Below are 18,945 nucleotides of genomic sequence, written 5' to 3'. Positions count from 1 at the left end.
TATGTAGCATTTTAAATTAAAAGACATTTTTGGGTTTTTCGTATACGAGGTAAAAAAATAAAAGGTATTGTAATCCTCAGGAAAAAACTGAACACGAGATTTTGAAAAACTCTCTACATTTCATATCTCATTGAATACAAAATCCATATTTTTGGCATTAAGTCTGTCTGTAAATATAATTCAAAATAGCTTTCAACTCCATGGAAGAAATTTGGTACACGGACTTAACGCCAAATTTTTATCGTCTTTTCAAATTTTGAACAAAATCGATTCAGATTAAATCTGTGTCTGGCTTTTCAAAAAATATAGAGCAATAAAATTCGGGACCCAGGTTTAGCCTCTAAAATGTAAATTCTTATAAAATTTTGGTTCAAATATCCCAAATATTTATTTTCGTCTGTCAGTACTTTCGCAAGCATGGAAACGAAATATTTCAAAAACAAAAGACTTAAATAAATGAAATTTTTGAAATTTTGGTTTCAATGGACAGAAAAAAATTGTCCAAAATACATTTCTGATTTTCGGGTACTCGTATATTAATAGCATGCCAAGCATTGATCGACAAGATCTCTTGATAGATACAGTAAAAAAAATGTGATTTACACCAATATTTTGTCATTTCTAAATGTCACTGTGATGAAAGGCATTCAGTTTTATCTACGGTAAAAAAAAATTGCGGGAGGGAGGGGATGACACCTTTATTGGAGAATAAGAGAGCAAGTTTAGAAAATCTAGCTGTTTTTTGCAATCAATCTGTCTTTTCAGTAATTTTACTACCATCATTCTCGTGTTGATTTGCAATTTTAGCCTAAAATTTTATTTATTTTAGAACTTTCTGATATAATATTACTTCTTTAAATAACTTTAGAATAATCGTTAGTCACATAATAATGAATTTCAACCAAGAACTGAAACAGTTTCAATTTATTTCACACATAGCGAGATCTTGTTATCAATTGCCTTATCTGAATTAAACGGGCGTTTCTATAATAAGTTCCTGGAAGTTTACACTTCACCGGAGATTTTTAATTCAGTTACAGTTTCCGCCCTCGCTTTCTCTTCCAGTAATTATAGACTCTTATTCCATTGCTAACAAGGACGAATCTGTAATTGTCGTACTAGATTGGTTTAAGCCGAAGTTTTCTCATGTGATTCTAATAAATTCAATTATGCGACTGCAAATTCTAAATTTCTTTGCTGTACTGACAAATATTTAAGCATTTGAATGCCGTTTAAAGTCTTCCATTTTGAAAGTGATTGAAATATTTGGTAACTAATCAAAACCAGAGGGAGTGGTCTTTTCAAAACTTTCTCTCATACTCTCTAATAAAAATGTTATCTAGGACAAAGCTTTGAGCGGCATTGGCTTACTATAGTTGCGATGTATTAACTTTTGACTCGAATTTGGCATCTTTAATGCATCCAACGTTTCATCCTTCACTAGTTATTCGGCGATTAATCTCTGGCATGTGTTAATAGTACTGAAAAATCGAATTTGAGTTTCCGACATGTTTGTCGCAGCCGATTGAAACGAAACTTTGACACGAAACTGCACTTGTAGTCATAAAATCTCATACCAGATTTAATATATTTAAGTATACGTTTGATATAGTTAAGTACGTCTTTCAATCATCACGTAATTATGTTTCTGAAAGTAAGGACCGATAGAAAAGGTGGATTTAGCTCAAAATTTGCAAGATGTCCACTTTATAGATGTTAACTATATTGTTACGAATCTGTGATGCGGCTTCCCAGCATAGTTGGTTCCATAGAGGTCCCAGAGCTTGGCGACAAACTTGGCGACCATTTGGTGACTTGGCGACGAATTTGGCGCCAAAATAGATTATACCCGAAACATCGAGAATTTTCCCGATCCGTCCAATAGGAACCGAGTTACGCCTCGAACGTTCCTGATTGGTTGAGAGGCTTCTAGCCCGCCTCCTGAGACCTATAAAAGGAAGCAGCAGCAGCTGCCGGGCAGTCGCGAACCAGTGGAGTCGAAGAGTAGTCGGAAGCGAAAGAGTAGTCGTCGTGAACCAGATCGGAGAGTCGAGAGTAGTCGGAAGCGACAGAGTCGAGAGTAGTCGGAAGCGACAGAGTCGAGAGTAGTCGGAAGCGACAGAGTCGAGAGTAGTCGGAAGCGACAGAGTCGAGAGTAGTCGGAAGCGACAGAGTCGAGAGTAGTCGGAAGCGACAGAGTCGAGAGTAGTCGGAAGCGACAGAGTCGAGAGTAGTCGGAAGCGACGGTGAAGAACTGGTCTTCCGGAGATAAGCGGAGCAGCGACGGAGTCAAGCTAGTGCTGAATTAAGCTGTGCACTACTGTCTGCAGTAGAGTCTTGTTGTATGCTGCACGTTTCGGCTGAAGATAATCGTCTTCTATGTTGTATATAGTTGTCGTCTTTGTGCTGTCCTGTGTGTCTTCGTGTAAATAAACGTCGTTGTTTCATTTTCTACTACTGATTGAGTGTTCTCCACACCATATAACTCCCACTATCCAAACAAACCCGTGAAATTTCGTAACAATATGCACCAAATTTTATCAATCTAGTTCTCTTCATTTTGCTACTATTGTGTTAACTTATATTTGAATAATCTGACAAGTACAGTTTTTTGGAACAGATTTTGCCCAAAATTTGACAGAAATCTGCATATTTAGTGCAAAGACTGTGTACCAAATTTCAACTATCTAGCTCAAAGCGTTTTTGAGTTATCATTGTCACAGACAGACAGCCATTTTAGAAAAATATCTTTTTTCTTAACTCGGGAAGATCTAAAATGTGAAGATTCATCAAAATCTCAAGTTGAAGTTTTTTGAAAATTATTATATTTTCTCTATACTGCTTATACGAGAAAAATAAATATGTTGTAGATAAAAATATTTCATTTAAAAAATAACGGGGAGAATAACTGATATAAATAACAGCAATTCCAAAATACGTGCGTTATTTGTGGTTTAAAATAATTTCTGGAAAATGAAACATAAATTATTAATTATTTCCTTGTACAAATATCTCTAACTGAAGCTACGAAGCATTTTGAATTTCACAACTTTTAGTAATTATATAAAATATCAAAATAATCACATCCTTAAACACTTTCCTAACAATTATATGAAAGGGCAGAAGTTATGAATAGCTTTTTGATAGATTCAAGCATACAATACTTTTTAATATGATTTAAATATATTTAAATTCCATTTTCTATAAGCTTTTTGTGTTGAATTTAAATGAGAATCTGACTGCTCTTCTATTTTAAGTACAATTTTATCCAGTGCGATTCATTAACAAGAGAAAGATTTGCTAAATTAGCTAAATATTATTTTTAACCTTCTTGCATAAGTTTTATATAGGAACCATGGTGGTTGAATGGTAAAGTCTCGGGAAAAGGCAATAATAAGCCTTCAAGTTCGAAACGCAGTTCGAGAGTCGCTGAACAAGCGGAAATTGCGCAAGTTAAATATGATTTCGAATAAATTTTTTGCGATTGAATTCCAATCTTCAGTTGGAATAGAATTAGGAAGATGTGGAATTTCAGAAAATGAGGGATGTTAGCCCAGAAGCTGTTCGTGGTATGTAACTGCAATTCAAAATTACGGGCTGTGCTTATATTAACTCTCTTGGTATACAAAATGGACATTAGTATAATATGACAATTAAATAACTTTAACTGCTTAGAGGCATCTGCAATTAAAACCCTTAATGGAAGGAAATTTAATTTCATATTCAATCTGTGATTGCCATACAAAAAGGAGTTCCGAAATAAAAATCAGCAAGAGTGGTCTTGCTGAAACTTTATAGCATATTCTATTCTATTCTATACTAAAGATACTGTCCCCCCACCTCTCTACATAAAATTGTGGACTTCTGGCAAGACTGAAAATGCCATGAGTTTCCAGATTTTTATTTTCATAATAATTGTTTGATTCATAATGTAGCAAAGAAAACTGGACATAGTACATTGATGCATGGCATTGGCAAACAGTAGTTAATAAATATCCCTATTATGTGGGAATCCAGCACTTTTAGTGTAAAGTAGACACCAGTTTTAATTTTTTAATATATTCAGAAAATCGAAATATTTGTTTTTATCCTTAGATTAACTGATAAATATCTTCATAATTTTTTTCACCACATTACTTTTTAAAATTGCTTTTGCACATTTGTAAAAAGAGGTATAAAGCTACAAAAGGATTTACATTTAAAAGAATTTCAAAGCACTATTTATCGTTCTTGTATTTACCTATCTTTAAAAGCATATTTTACTTATTTTCCTAATAGAAAGCGTTTCTTAATCAAGAATTTTTTTTCATTCTTTTATATCATGAAGATGAGGATAAAAATTTTTTGTTATTGTTGGTGTTACTCAAAAATTCAGACATATTTCTTTCTTTTGAATTCCGTTATTGTTAGTATAAAATAAAGTACTCATAAATACATCACTAATAGTGCTAAAAATTCATATCGAAGTTTTTAATAATAGTATTAGTAATATTAATAATTAATGTGCATAAACACAAAAATATAGTAAAGAATTGTGAAAATGAGTTTTGAAGCCAGCAAAATAAATAGGCTTATCACTTAGAAGAATTATTAATTATTTATTTATCCTGATACTAGGATTATAAAAAAGAAAATAATCAGCCATGATGTGAAATAGCATTTCTTCTTCATATTTTAATGCATTTGGATTCAGTGATTAATTTGACAAAAACTTTCAAATTTTCTAATCCTCTAATAACTTACTATTACTCGAAAAATAATCCTTTTATTAAACAATATACTTAAACATCTCTTGAAATGCAGATTCCATTTGTGCTTTCGATGCTGAATTTTAAAAATTACTGTTTACGAAAGAATTGATTTAATCTTTACAACTGAACCTAAGCATTTGAGAAATAAACAAGGAAAACACCTCAGGCAATCCAAGTTGTTACTAAAACTGGAAATGATCTTTTTATCTCTCAATAAAATCCCTTTTCAAGTTTCCTTTTAAGTTTGGAATCAAAAGAAATTTAGGATTCCTTTACATTTAAGTAGCATAACAGAAATTTATAAAAATAACACACATTGGAAATTCTATTCAAATTTTTGTCATAATTAATTCATTATTTTAGTAACTAAAACGACTTCAAAACACTAATAAAGGATTATGTTGTTATATCAATAACCGTTAACCGAATCAATAACCATTTTTTTTTGTTTCAAATTATTACTAAATTGTAGGATACAAAAGTCGTTCAAATTAATTTACAGCTCAGTTTTGTTGGACCTAAAGCTACCAAATGTTGCAAATAGATACTTCTTGTAGAGTAAGTGTTTACTTAGTAAGATTTTTCATTATTTAAATAATTTTTTAATTATTTAAATTTTGACATTTTTTGCATCATACCTTTGGAGCATATCGCGCAAAACTTATTTCTCTGTCATTTTAAAATTAAATTCTGCTTTTTAGTCACACAATTTTATTTTTATTTATGTAAATTTTTCTGTAATAAAGTTCAAAGAATTGATAATGTTTTTTAATTTATCACACAACTGCTGAATTCACTTATTTTTACCTTTCATTTGCCCTTGGGATTCTCAGTAGTCTATTTAATGATGAAGTCAACTTCCTTAGAGTAACTTTTAATTTGAAATATAAAGATAAATTTCAAAAATATATAATTTTCAAAATTTGCTTACGTACCTTTGTTTTATATTTAAAGTAAATGTATTTTATATTATTTTGATATATTATTATAAAGTTCTGATAAAAAGCTATGGCGAAATAAAATTATAAAAACGCAGAAGATAAAACAATGTTTTTAACATTATCATCCGATGATCCTATTTCATTTATTTATCATTTTTTTTAACAAATTGGCATAATAAGATTCAGCATAATAATTTAAAATCAATAAAATCAAAATATTTTTTTAAAAATCAAAAGACCTTATTCCAAAATTCCAACGACCAGTTCCTTATTCCAAAACAATGTGCATATTTTTTATGTCATATGAAAACTCAACGCTCCTGCATAAATCATCAACGGCCACCTCTACTTTCCTTCAGTTTTGAAACAAATCTCAAAAATGGGATTTATATGGAGAATATGGGAAAATAAACATTACATTATCAATATGTGAAAAATCTTAACAGGGTCCACCTGCGCCAAATACTGTATCGAATTCTGCAATTTTTATTTCATATGGATCAGGCCCCCTAAATGCAAATGCATCATTGCTCTCATTGCCGCCCATTTTTAAAAGATGTAGCAACGTTTTGAAAAATCCCTAAACCTCGAAAACTCGACGGATTTCACCAATTTTCTCCACCAATTAATACCATCACTTTACAAGCATAGCTAATCAATCACAATGTTTTGTATTAGTTGAAAAAACGTCAAAAAAGTATCCGGAGACTACTCGTTTTTTATCTCACAATAAAAATGTAAATGCCTGTCACTGTAAAAGTATGTTTCAGAATTTTAATAGAAATCTAAGAACTTTGGTGTAAAGCTCAATTATCACATTCCATTATCATCTAGCTCAGAGCATTTTTGAGTCATGTTTACAGAAAGACATTACACCAAAAATAAGTTTTCCAGACTCGAGGCGTCTAAAATATGAAGATTCATCAAAATCTCGCTTTGGAATTTTTTTATATAGTTACAATATATTCTCTTTTCATACCTTCCATAGAATAAAGTAATAATGTATGTTAAATATCAAACAAAAATAGTGTTAATATCGCCATGTGAGATGATAGTGCGCCAATTGTGGCAACCATTCTTCTGTATAGATTCTGATTTTTGTTCTGTATTATGCTTGTTCGTCTCGTTTCATGGTTGGCGTTCAATGGTGAGCGTTCAGTCATGAATAGTATTGAACTGTTAATTAAATATTGTTGATTACAAATAAGTTTCATCATTTAAGAAACGAACCAGCAGTCGTCGAAACTTTTTAGAAAAAGTAATGCATGCAGCCCATTTAGTAATCTACATTTAATATTCTACAATTACTTGTGCATAAATATCAAAAAAAGGAATCAAAATTATCTATAAGAAAAGTATGCATAAATAGGAATCTGTTTGTAAATGAAGTGAGCCATATCCGACTCCATCTACCAATGATGCTAAAAGGCAATGAAACCATTGCCAACTGATTTTTAAAAGAAATAGAAAACTCATTCTACTGATCTGGGGAATCTTCCACTTGAAGCCTTCATAAATTGCCTAAGTAGTGTGTATATATATATATATATATATTCTTTATTCAATTCATCATTAAATAATAAAGTGAATGTTGTCGAAATGCTCACAAATTAAAGTAAAATTCACTATATGAATGTGACTGAAAATTTTGCGATCATGAGTTTTCTGAAAAGCGCACTTTTGAGGTAAACTGGCTGAAACTTTAAACTTATCCTCTGATGTGTGAAAAGAGTGAAAACTGGAATGTTGACAGGCAAAGGTGAAGCACTGAAATAGAATAAATTTCGAATGCATTCGACTAGATTTGTGCTATTTTTGTCGCAGATAAATCGGATTGTATGGGGTGCATTTTGGCAAGAAAGAGTGCTCCAATGATCACACCAAAAGATATGTCATCCTGCCTGCTTTGACTTCAAAAGAAGCTTTTTTTTACAGCTTCCTTGTAAGCCAAGACGGAGCAACGATGTTTTCCTAGACGCGGAGAAAGCCGATTTTATTTCATCGTTAGTTCAGTTTTTATTCCGCAGGCCAAACGTTTTTGTAAATATATACTACGTGGAAAAACCTATAGTGGGAGTATAATATTTTATCTTCTCCTTTCTGGCTTCCGCCATAAAAATACAATTCAAACCATCTTTATGAAAGGAGGAATATGTAGAATACTCGGTAAAAATCTTTAATAAACTTATATTTTATCAAATATTTCAGTAACATCACTTGATTACTACTAATAAAAGGAAACTAGAAAATCCTTTCTTTAGTTTCTGAAAACTTGTCATAAAACACCTGCGAATAAAAGGTTTCATCTTAGCTGTCGGTGGTAAACATAAAATTATATATTAGTTCTTAATTAATTTTCCTAATTTTTATTTTAAATTAGCCCACATTAATTTCGTTCTAAAATATTCTCTTATTTCTTGGACCAATTGCACTTTTTTTACTTAATTAATTCTACATACTCTCTAGAAATCGAATATCCTCACGCTCCGAGTGAAGCGATAAAAATTCCTATTGCTTACAATATTCTTTAAAAAATACCTATGATTTTTTTTCTCCTAAATCAACACTTGTCAAAGAAATCCCTATCAAAATCTCATAGTAAAATAAATGAAAGGAAAAAATTTATTTCTTTTACTCTTGTGTCACGATATAGACTGACACATCTTTTATAATTGTTTATTTCTTGTACAAATTATGTATCCCGAGATGAAATAAATCTAAGTTAAAATATCAAAAGTCTCTTCTTCTCGGCCAAGCATCTGCTAATATATATATATATATATATATATATATATATATATATATATATATAGATAGATAGATAGATAGATAGATAGATATACAGTGGGCCACAAAATTGAGTATACATCTTAGAAACTTAGAGACTTTTTGCAATTACAAATTAAATATTGCTTTAAGATGATTGAAATTTTTACCTTATATACTTTAGTCTATGCTTTACCGTAATATACTAATACAATTGTCACGTTTATTTATTTTTTACGAAAAAAAATAAAAGATCTGAGACGAGAGGAAAAACAACACCACAAAAATAAGTATACACCTTTATTAATTTCCTTTTAACGTATAAATTAATATTTTGTTGCACAACCTTTTGCTTGAATTACAGCTTGTAATCTTCTGGGCATAGATTCTACTAGTGTTTTAGTGGTTTCAACAGAAATTTTAGCCCATTCTTCTCTCAGAACCTTTTTGAGAACTTCCTTGCCTGCGATTTCGTGCTCATGTACAGCTTTCTCTAATTGCGACCACAAATTTTCGATGACGTTTAGGTCTGGAGACTGGGCTGGAGTGTGTAATTGCTTCCTGCAATGCTACAGCAAGTATAACTTCACAATCTTCGCTGTATGCTTGGGATCGTTGTCCTGCTGAAATATCAAGCTTGACCCAAGCCCCAACTTACTGGCACTTTTTTTCAAGTTATCATTTAAAATTCCCAAATATACATGTTTGTCCATAATACCATCAATAAAAGCAAGCTCTCCAACTCCTCCAGCTAACATACAACCCCAAACGAGGACAGATCCACCTCCGAACTTGACTGTCTTAATGGTGTTTTTAGGTGCCAGTGCTTTCCCAGTTTCTCTCCATATTTTAAATCGTCCATCGCTTCCGTAAAGATTAAACTTACTTTCATCAGAAAATATTACAGTGTTCCAGAAAGAAATAGGCTTTAAACGATGTTCTTTGGCTAAAATCACTCTTTTGTCTATTCACATACTTGATGAGTGGCTTTCGTATTGATGTACGGGCATGAAACCCATATTGGGGAAGGGTACGTCGAATTGTTTCAACTGAGATCTTTTTCCCGATTGTAGAGGACATCGATAAAGCTAGTTTAGAGGCACTCACCCTCGGATGTTTCTTTACTGAGTGAATGATCTTCCTCTTCGCTGTAGTACTCAGTATTTCTTTACGTCCTCTTCCAGGAATATTGGCCACAGATCCACTTTTTTTATACTTCTGTAGTATTCTTTGGACACAACCATGAGTTACACCAATCAACGAAGCGATTTCTCGAAGAGATTTGCCCTCTTTCGACCATTTTACAACCAATAAACGTTCAGATTCAGTAGTTTCTCTACGAGAGCTCATTTTACGATTTTTAATGAGAAAAAATACTATTTAAAAGCATTGAAGTACTTTTAAATAGTATTGCTTATAACTGCACGTGTTATAAGCAGCAGCTACTCCTGAAACTCTTGAAAGAAAATTTGAAACTAAAAAAAGTGGTGGCAAAATTTACAAATACAAGAAGTGTATACTCAATTTTGTGGCATGGTTTTCTATCTTTTCTTCGAATCGCTTAACTTTTTTCGTAATAAATAAGTTAACTATAGAATTGTGTTATTATAGGATGGTAAAGCAGAGGTTAAAGTATCTAGGATAAAAAAAATTATCTATTTTAAATCAATATTTAATTTGTAATTGGAAGAAGTCTAAAAGTTTTAGAGGTGTATACTAAATTTTGTGGCTCACTATATATAATACAGAATAATATCATCATGGTGCAATAGCTAAATTCTGAACTATTAGAGATACGAATACACTTCTTATTGGAAGTGTAAGGAACTGTTGTGTTGGTACTTTAAATGATGTAAGGAAATATATTTTTCATGTTGTCTGAATTAATAAATATTGAAGAAATATGAAGTATGTTTCTTACATCCCCCTGATCTTATTAATTAGTATTTTTTTAAAAATTTATTAAACATAACGTTTTAAATAAAAGTTTGACTCATCTAAGCTAAACCTAATTGGGTTAAAAAGCTCTGAAGCTTACTATTATTTTAGGTGGCAGTTTTTACTTTTAGACGAAGCTTATGGTTTTAGACTATAGTAAAGCTTGGAAATAGTTGTTCCATGATTAAAAATAATAAAGCTGAAAGCTACATAACTTGATCCATTTTAGCCATTAAAGAAAGAAATATTTTTTTTAATTGCAGAATATTTATCTATTTTGTAAATATATTGTAACCAAATATATTTCGTAGATGGAAAAATGTAAATGAAAAATAGAATAGAAAAAGTGTATCAATATTTTGAATTCGTATTTAGAAGTAAATGTATTAATACAAAGAACATAATATGTAGTAAATTACTTCATTCAAAAGATTTTTCCAGTCAGAAACGTATGCCTATATCTAGAAATATTATTTTTAAGGCAAAATAAGGAGGCTTAAGGGGGCTCTTTGTAATCAGTTACTCTACAAAGACCAATCTTTCTTATAAGTTTTTTAGTTCCAAATAGAAAAACAGTTTCGAAGCATGTTATTAGTATGACTATTTCTCCTTATTTCTGATTGGATAGTTTTTATGAATAAAATGCAAGGAATTGATGTCATCATATTTATCATAAAAATATGAGTACTCCAAGAATTGGTAAAACAACATTTGAAGAGAGAAAAAGCATTGGTAAGAGAGTGCAGCTAGCAACAAAACCTAGACAAGTCAATTTTCTTTTCAAAATTTCTATTTACGTTTGGGTATTCGTTATTTTGGATCTCTTTTGTTTTGTGTGTATTTCCAGAAATAACAAATCTATTTGTCTGATAATCTGATGCTTTGTGGTTGAATTGCCCAATTTGGAAAATAGGAAGCAACTCGAGATTGAGTATACATTTCTAGATTTATATCTAAGATATCTATATATTTTGGAATTCGATTAGAATATTTCTAATGAAAAATATAACGCAACATACTTCGAGTTTTTTCCGATAATTTAATTCATTTGAATGAAATTAGGAATTACATAATCTCTTTTGTTCTGAAAAGAATATTTAAAATGTTGATGCGTAAAAAGATATTTACATAACCAAATTAATCTCCTTTAACATATAAAGGCTAAAATTCTGTATTCAATAATATAGAAATTTATGATTCTTTACAATATGATTAGAACTTAATATCATTATAACATTCCAAATATAATCGTATTTTGAAAATAATAAAATAACAACAATATTTACGGTTTCACTCGAATGCATGTAGGCGTAGAAACGTTTGGGATTTTTGGGATTCTGTAATGATTCATTTTCATTTTTACATTAGAATTAATTATTCATATTCTCCTGGTTCTCCAAATACAGATTATAGAAAATTGGGAATAAGCATTCCGACAAATGAAATTCTTAAATTTGTTGTTTAATAATTAATTTTTTTTGTTTGATAAATTACTGCCGATTAATTATAGTAAATCCTTAATAGTCTCGTAAATTTCATAATCTGAAGTGTGTGTGTGTGTGTGTGTGTGTGTGTGTGTGTGTGTGTGTGTGTGTGTGTGTGTGTGTGTGTGTGTGTGTGTGTGTGCGTGCGTGCGTGCGCGCTCGTTCGTTCGTTCGTTCGTTTTAAAAATAGACGATGGAAATTCAAGATACTTTCGAAATAATTTTATGAATTTTCAATGCAGCAGAAAAGATGAAATAAAACTTTATATTGTATATTACTATATATTGTATTATTTATAGATAATACAAGAACTGGTGAGTGAGAATTTTGCAAAGAAGTGAATTGAATTGTCTAGAAATACTGGCAAAATAATGGGCTGGATTTTAGAAACATTCAAAATAATCTTTTAGACATGAGAAACGATCAGGGAAATGCTATTTTGGGAATGTCGAAAATGCTGATTTTGCTATGTCCTGCTATTCTATATTTGTATATATATATAACTGCGGTTTTTAAAGACAAAGTATTGGAGACGCTAATTGGACCAGAATTTTGCAAGAAAGCCAGTTGAATGGCCGATGTTATCTAACTACGGAAAAAAATCCAAAAATTCATCTATAAGTTATATATGATAAAAATAACCCAATAATCTTGTTAAAAAGTATTGAATCTATATTCTATACACTGCTAAATCGTACATAAAAATGAAGTAAATAGCAGTACACAAGCAGAAAACCGATAATAAAATCCGTAACAGCTGAGAAACAGAGAAAACTAGCAGGAGAAAGAATTTATTCCATAATTCAAGTGTCTCGACTAGTCTGTTACTCTCAATTCACTCAATATTGACTGGCTACAGCTCTGTTTCTCAGACTTTTATAGTTTGGAGGACAAGGAAAAATCGTTTCAAGAAATATCTTCGACATTCGAGTCCTAATAAAGCTATCTCCAAGATTCTTGTAACTTCTGGAATGCTCGATTTAGTTGCCAAAGTCGCCAAATTGGTGGTCAATGCTGGGGATCATTAACTCAGTATCCGTCAGAATTATGTATAAAACTATCTTCCTTATAAGGAGACTTACAGCGCTGGGAAGTAATGTTATAAATACATAATCTTTGTAACATTTATCTTTGTGCAGTGCTAATTAAAAATGCATTATCTTGATTTCTATGTTGTAGCGCTTGATGAACACCAAGTACAATGCTTCCAGTAATTAACAGTAGACTCTCTACCGAAACATTGATGGTGAAGGCAAGAAAATATGTTTAATCTGTCTCTAAATTCTGAAAATATATTAATTTTGATGCATTGATAGCATGCAAATTTTCTTTCCTTTTTCAGCATCTTCAATTAAAATACGAATCTTTAAAAATCTTGTTTCATTTCATTTACTATGAATCGAAATCCTCTTGTATATGTCTGTCATACATTATTGCTTTAATATGGAATTTTTGGGAGCATGCCATATAAATTTTCTTCCGTAGCAGTTTTTATTCCCAAATATAACTATAATTATACATGTGTATTTTGCTTCTCTTTGATAAACTAAAATTTTTAAACTCAAGACGTTGTTGTTAATTTAAACAATTGATTGCCAAAAAATAACTTTTAAATTTAATTATTTAAGTTGTACTTTAAATTTATAAATAAAATATATCAAAAATAATATAATTAATCCGGGAAATAATATTTTCCTAGATTACCCTAATTATAATTACTAATAATAATTATAACAATACAGATACATTATACAAATACAGATTAGATAATTATTATATTATAACAATATAATAATAATATAACTAATACAGAACAATACTAGATTTCCTAATTATAATTACCCTAATAATAATAATTTTGGAAATATTTCTTTGCAAAAAGTTTAAAATGAAACAAATCTTTAATGTTAGCTTGACATCTCAATAGTATCCGATACATATATTAATATCACTTATCAAATTAATATTTATTTCCAGTAATATTATTAGCATGATTGAAAATAAAGGTTTTATTTTGATATTTTAGGGATGCCTTTCGTACACCAAGAAGCAATTCAATTGTCATATCTCCATATAATTCCAAGTAGATATTAATGGAATCATGACTGATTTCTAGCATATTAGTAATCTTCTGAGCATGGTAAGTATTCGTAAATATTATTTTATTCTGTTATCTTCCCCAGGTAGATTGCAGTACAAAATTTTAGTCAAAAGATATTACTGAAACAATTTAGTTTTAAAAAAAAGAATTTATTCGCATGAGAATTTCGAAATTTTTCATCAGATTTATATAATTTCAATATGAACAGATTTAATCTATGAATTATTATACAAAACTACATTCCAAACTTTTTATTCTATTTTAAAATCTATATCAAATAAAAAATCTTATGATATTTATATTATTCAGAACAATAATATTCGAAACTATAGTATAATAATAACTATAACAATCGGTGATATTAAATTTGCTCTTCGTGTTATTTAGAATAATTCATCACGAATTAAGTAACTTCCGCGTCACAAAATGAAAGATTTTGAGATGTTAAAATTTAATTTCTTGATATTATTTTCTACTTGTGTATTTTAGGCTCATTTCCAGCAACTAAGTTATATTACTAAATATAATCTAAATTTCACAGCTATAATATGTTTTTATAGTTGTCATAATTTATAAAATCACACCAGAAGTGTCAGTGAAGTTGATAATACGATTTTAATAAATATATCGCTTCATGGATTTTTTTTGGAATATTTTTATTCAAAGAGTGGTTTAGCAGACTTATTACATGTTGAAGAATATAACTCTTGTTTAATTGTTATGAATTGCAAATATAATTTCTGTAATTAAGGTGTGTCATACATGAAGCTTATAAACAATAATTTGAGTTTATTAAAATATGCAACCGCATAAAGACTGGTGGGAGTCTCCGCCATAGAGCATATTTAGCTACCATAGAGCGTGCTGCAAAGTACCATCTATGTCTAATTACTATGACATGTATTGTAAATACTTATAATTTAAAATATCATACCACCAATTTTAACTAAATTTGTACATTTTAATTTTATTTCAATAAAATATTTCATTGCATGTATATATCAATGGCATTCTCCATTCCCGAGAAAAGTCTATCAATACCATACTGAATGTTTCTGTAGTTGCCTTCTTCATTGACTTGGCAGGCCGTCATATATCTCTGGGTTGAATGAGGTGGAGTAGTTGTTAAAATAAAAATTGGCCTGTTGTCTTTTCTATAAGCATATATACCTTGATGATATGTCGATTGCCTGTATACATATCGACCACATATCGATTGCCTGTAGCACACTTAGCAGTAATTGTTATACTACCAGTGCAATTGAAATGACAGTAACACCACCTAAGTCTATTAACCCTATGTATTAGTTAATAGGGTCCTATGGCTCGAAGCAAACATGTAAAGCAACACTCACAAGAGGCCGGCAATTGCAGGCCAATAGAAGACCGCGTGAACTCAATGGGACAACATTGTCTCAATTATTCGCGTTATGGTAATACTGGGACAGCAGCAGGAGGGAAACTATTGCGGGCAATAACTGGCATCGTGAGAAATAGCCTCATTTGTAGAAAATCGCCTAGAATTAATTTCTCATAGATGCAACCGATAGTGATGGTAGATGGTTTGGGATATTTGTATGCCGTGGCGAAATCGTTTTAACTCTTGTCTGGCAAACCTTTCTTTTTTTATTGACAATCTATGGCCCATTCTTTCTTCACCATATTTAGTTGGCCAGACGGTTTCATGACAACCATCGCAGCAGGATTCTTTCGTTTCGTCAACTTAACAAACTATGGCTACACAGTTAAATGACACCATATCTTTCTTTAGCTATGGGCATAAAAGTTAAAGACGCTGATATTCAGTTATTCTCCATTTGAGAGTCATTATTTGCATATTATTGATCGAATCTGTGAATGGAAACATTCAAGAGAAAAGCTGATTGGTGACATCAATATCCCGATATTGTACATCATGTGATTCTATAATCTCTCAAATTTTTAATCGTTTAGTTATTTCTCTAACCACTACTATTCATATCTTTAAAATGGAATCCTCCATGGCATTGCGTGTAACAATGTTAGATTCAAAACAGTTAGTATACTGATTCTAAGACTTTTCAAGCAAATTGCGATTTAAAGAATGAATTCGAAATTGTTTTAACAATAGAATGAGTTTTAAATGTATCCATACATCTTTAAAATCCCCTTCATATAAGCAAATATTTACAGAAAAATTCGTGGAATTATTTGCAAACATGTCTGTGTTTGTAAAGGAATATATGGATTCAACTGAACATGGAAATTCCTATAGAAAGGGAAAATAAATTTTCCTGTATTCATTTCACATAACAATCTCATCTTGCGTACTTTTATTGGATAAGTAAATATTTTATCTCTTTCGTCTTGTACATTGTTTGTGAAGACGACCAAAGATTGTCAAAATTAGAACATAAATTTTCCAAAGGGCAGCGTAGTTCGAAAAGCTTTATTCTTTTTTTATTTCAGATGTTTAGTAAAAAAAACGCATTGTTAAAGAGCGATTTTTTTTAATTGAATATCATTATTTTATCATTTAATATCATTTTTTTTTTTGAATTTCTATAATATACACTTTAGCTGAATCTGATAAATTTAATCAGCAAAACTTCATAAAAGAGTTTAGAATATAATCAAACAAAAGCAGTAACGGTTCAACTTAATTTATATGCAAATGCGATGATTACGATAATAGGAATCTAAAGGCCTTATTTGCATTTTCTTCTTATATTCCTTGCAAATTATAACTTTGCGTCAAATAAAGGTATATCACCGAAAAGCCTCAAAGATTGCCTAATTGTGCATGATATTCATTATATGCTATTTTTCTAACACGTTACACTTAATTAAATAAAATGATCAAGCTTATGAGAAAATTTGTTAAGCGTCAGTAAGAATCAAATAAGCTATACGAAACATAATTCATCTGATTCAATAAATATACGCATTCGTAATGTAAGGAATCACGAAAGGTTTTTTTGATATACATATATATATTAAGAAATTGATAAACAACTCTGTATATATTTTTCCTCGTACTTCATTACAATTTCATCATATTTCTAATAACCTAAAAAGATATTTGCGATTTTATCTATTTGTAATCCAAAAAATAACAGACTATTTAATGTATTCATTGAAAAATAATTAATTGAAAGTTAACTTTGCAAGTTTATTCAGAAGTATTCTTTTGCTTTCTATACAACATATTTAAGATAATTCAACTTTAAAAAAGATTTTTCAAAATGATTTATAGACATACAATTTAGAAAAAAAAATATCAAATTATTTTATCAATAATTTTATAATTAAACTTCAATGGAACTAAAAATTGAGTCCATTTCAATTCTGCAAAAATCAAATTACTTTTGAATTTTGAATTTTTATTAAAATTAGAATATTTAAAACTGTCTGAAAATATTATTATTGTTTTCATGCTTCATCTTTATACATTTTCTTTCAATTAATATCGGGAATTTTCTATTTCTATTTTATCACGCTTTACAAAATAATCAAATGCATCATCTCAAATAAACTCATAAATTTAAAAATAAAAATTCCATTTTATTAAATTTTAGTATTGTTTTTTTCTTGGAGCAAGGACCAAAAATGGCCAAGCTGGGAATTTTAGTAAATTACTATTTTTATTTTAACAGCCATCGAAATCGGGAAATGAAACTTTGTGACTTTATTATAGTTTTCATTTACTTCCATATAATTCACTTCAGAAGGTCTTTTGTTTTAGTTTTAAATAGAAGAAAGTAAATAAATCACTTTATGTTTAGATTTGAAGACTTACTTATTTCTTAAATACTTTTGTAATGGATTTTAAGACGAATAATTTTATCTTTCAAAACTTATGTAGAACAATGGAAATAATATTTGTAAAAGCAATATCATATAATACATACTTTTAATTAATTTCATGGAAAAAGTTTAATTGTTGTGATTGAAATTTTTAAACTTCAGAAAATTAATTAGAATTCTGCATTGTAATGTATCTATTCAGAAATTTTATCGAACGGATATTGTTATATATTTGTTACAAAATAAAAACCAATGAAACTTTGTTAAAATGCAGATAGAAATTAGTTAACTGTAGAAATGTCTGAATAAATTATTTTCTAAATAACCGTAATTTTTTTTTTCGCTTTTTAAAGATGCACTGCAATCTGTAAGATAAAGAAGACAATAGTTTTAATTAGCATTTTTAACCTAGAATAAAGTTCTGCAAAATAATTTCGCGATTTCTTTCTAATTTTCAATATTATTAGATTTTTTTGCAATGATTTTCATTTAAACTTTAAGGAAATGTATTCAGACTTTCTGTGAAAACTGCGAGAATGTTGTTTTCTGGCCTTGCTCATATACTTAAGACAAACCATCGCTTTCCTTTCTGTTCTATCTATTTCTACATTGCATATATAATAACCAGTTCTTTTATTAATATTTTAATATATAGTTTATATATAAGTCGCGTTATCGTTATCAGTGTTCGATTGCAATAACTTTTTTTCGAGAAAACCATCTTTTTTTGTTTTAGAAATTTGAGGAAGATGGTGTTAGTTCTTAAGTTTATTTCTATTTTGTTACAATATCTTACAGAAGCATTTATCATATGAATCAGCAAATGGAATTTTAAATTAATTATGATAAATAATAGAAAAACTGAATCTAGAAACATGTTAAAGAGGGACTAAATTTGAAAATCTTTAATCTTAAAAGTGTTAAAATACTCCCTTTTTTTAAATTAGATGCGCCTTTTCAATTTTTAATATCATGCATCAACTTTTTTCAAATAATAAAATTGCTCAGTTTCAAAACTGACAGCAAAACCATTTTTATACATAGAATTAAGTCTGCCATATTTCCGGTCATATATTTCCTGCCATATAAAATATATAAAGGTCACACTCGGTCAATCCATATCGGACAAGTCAGGACATCAAAGAAAGAATAGTTAATCGAAGAACTGATAAAGGCA

The sequence above is a fragment of the Argiope bruennichi genome, chromosome 7 (genome assembly GCF_947563725.1).
Source record: "Argiope bruennichi chromosome 7, qqArgBrue1.1, whole genome shotgun sequence".
In the NCBI taxonomy this organism is placed as follows: domain Eukaryota; kingdom Metazoa; phylum Arthropoda; class Arachnida; order Araneae; family Araneidae; genus Argiope; species Argiope bruennichi.
This window is presented reverse-complemented; position numbering follows the sequence as displayed.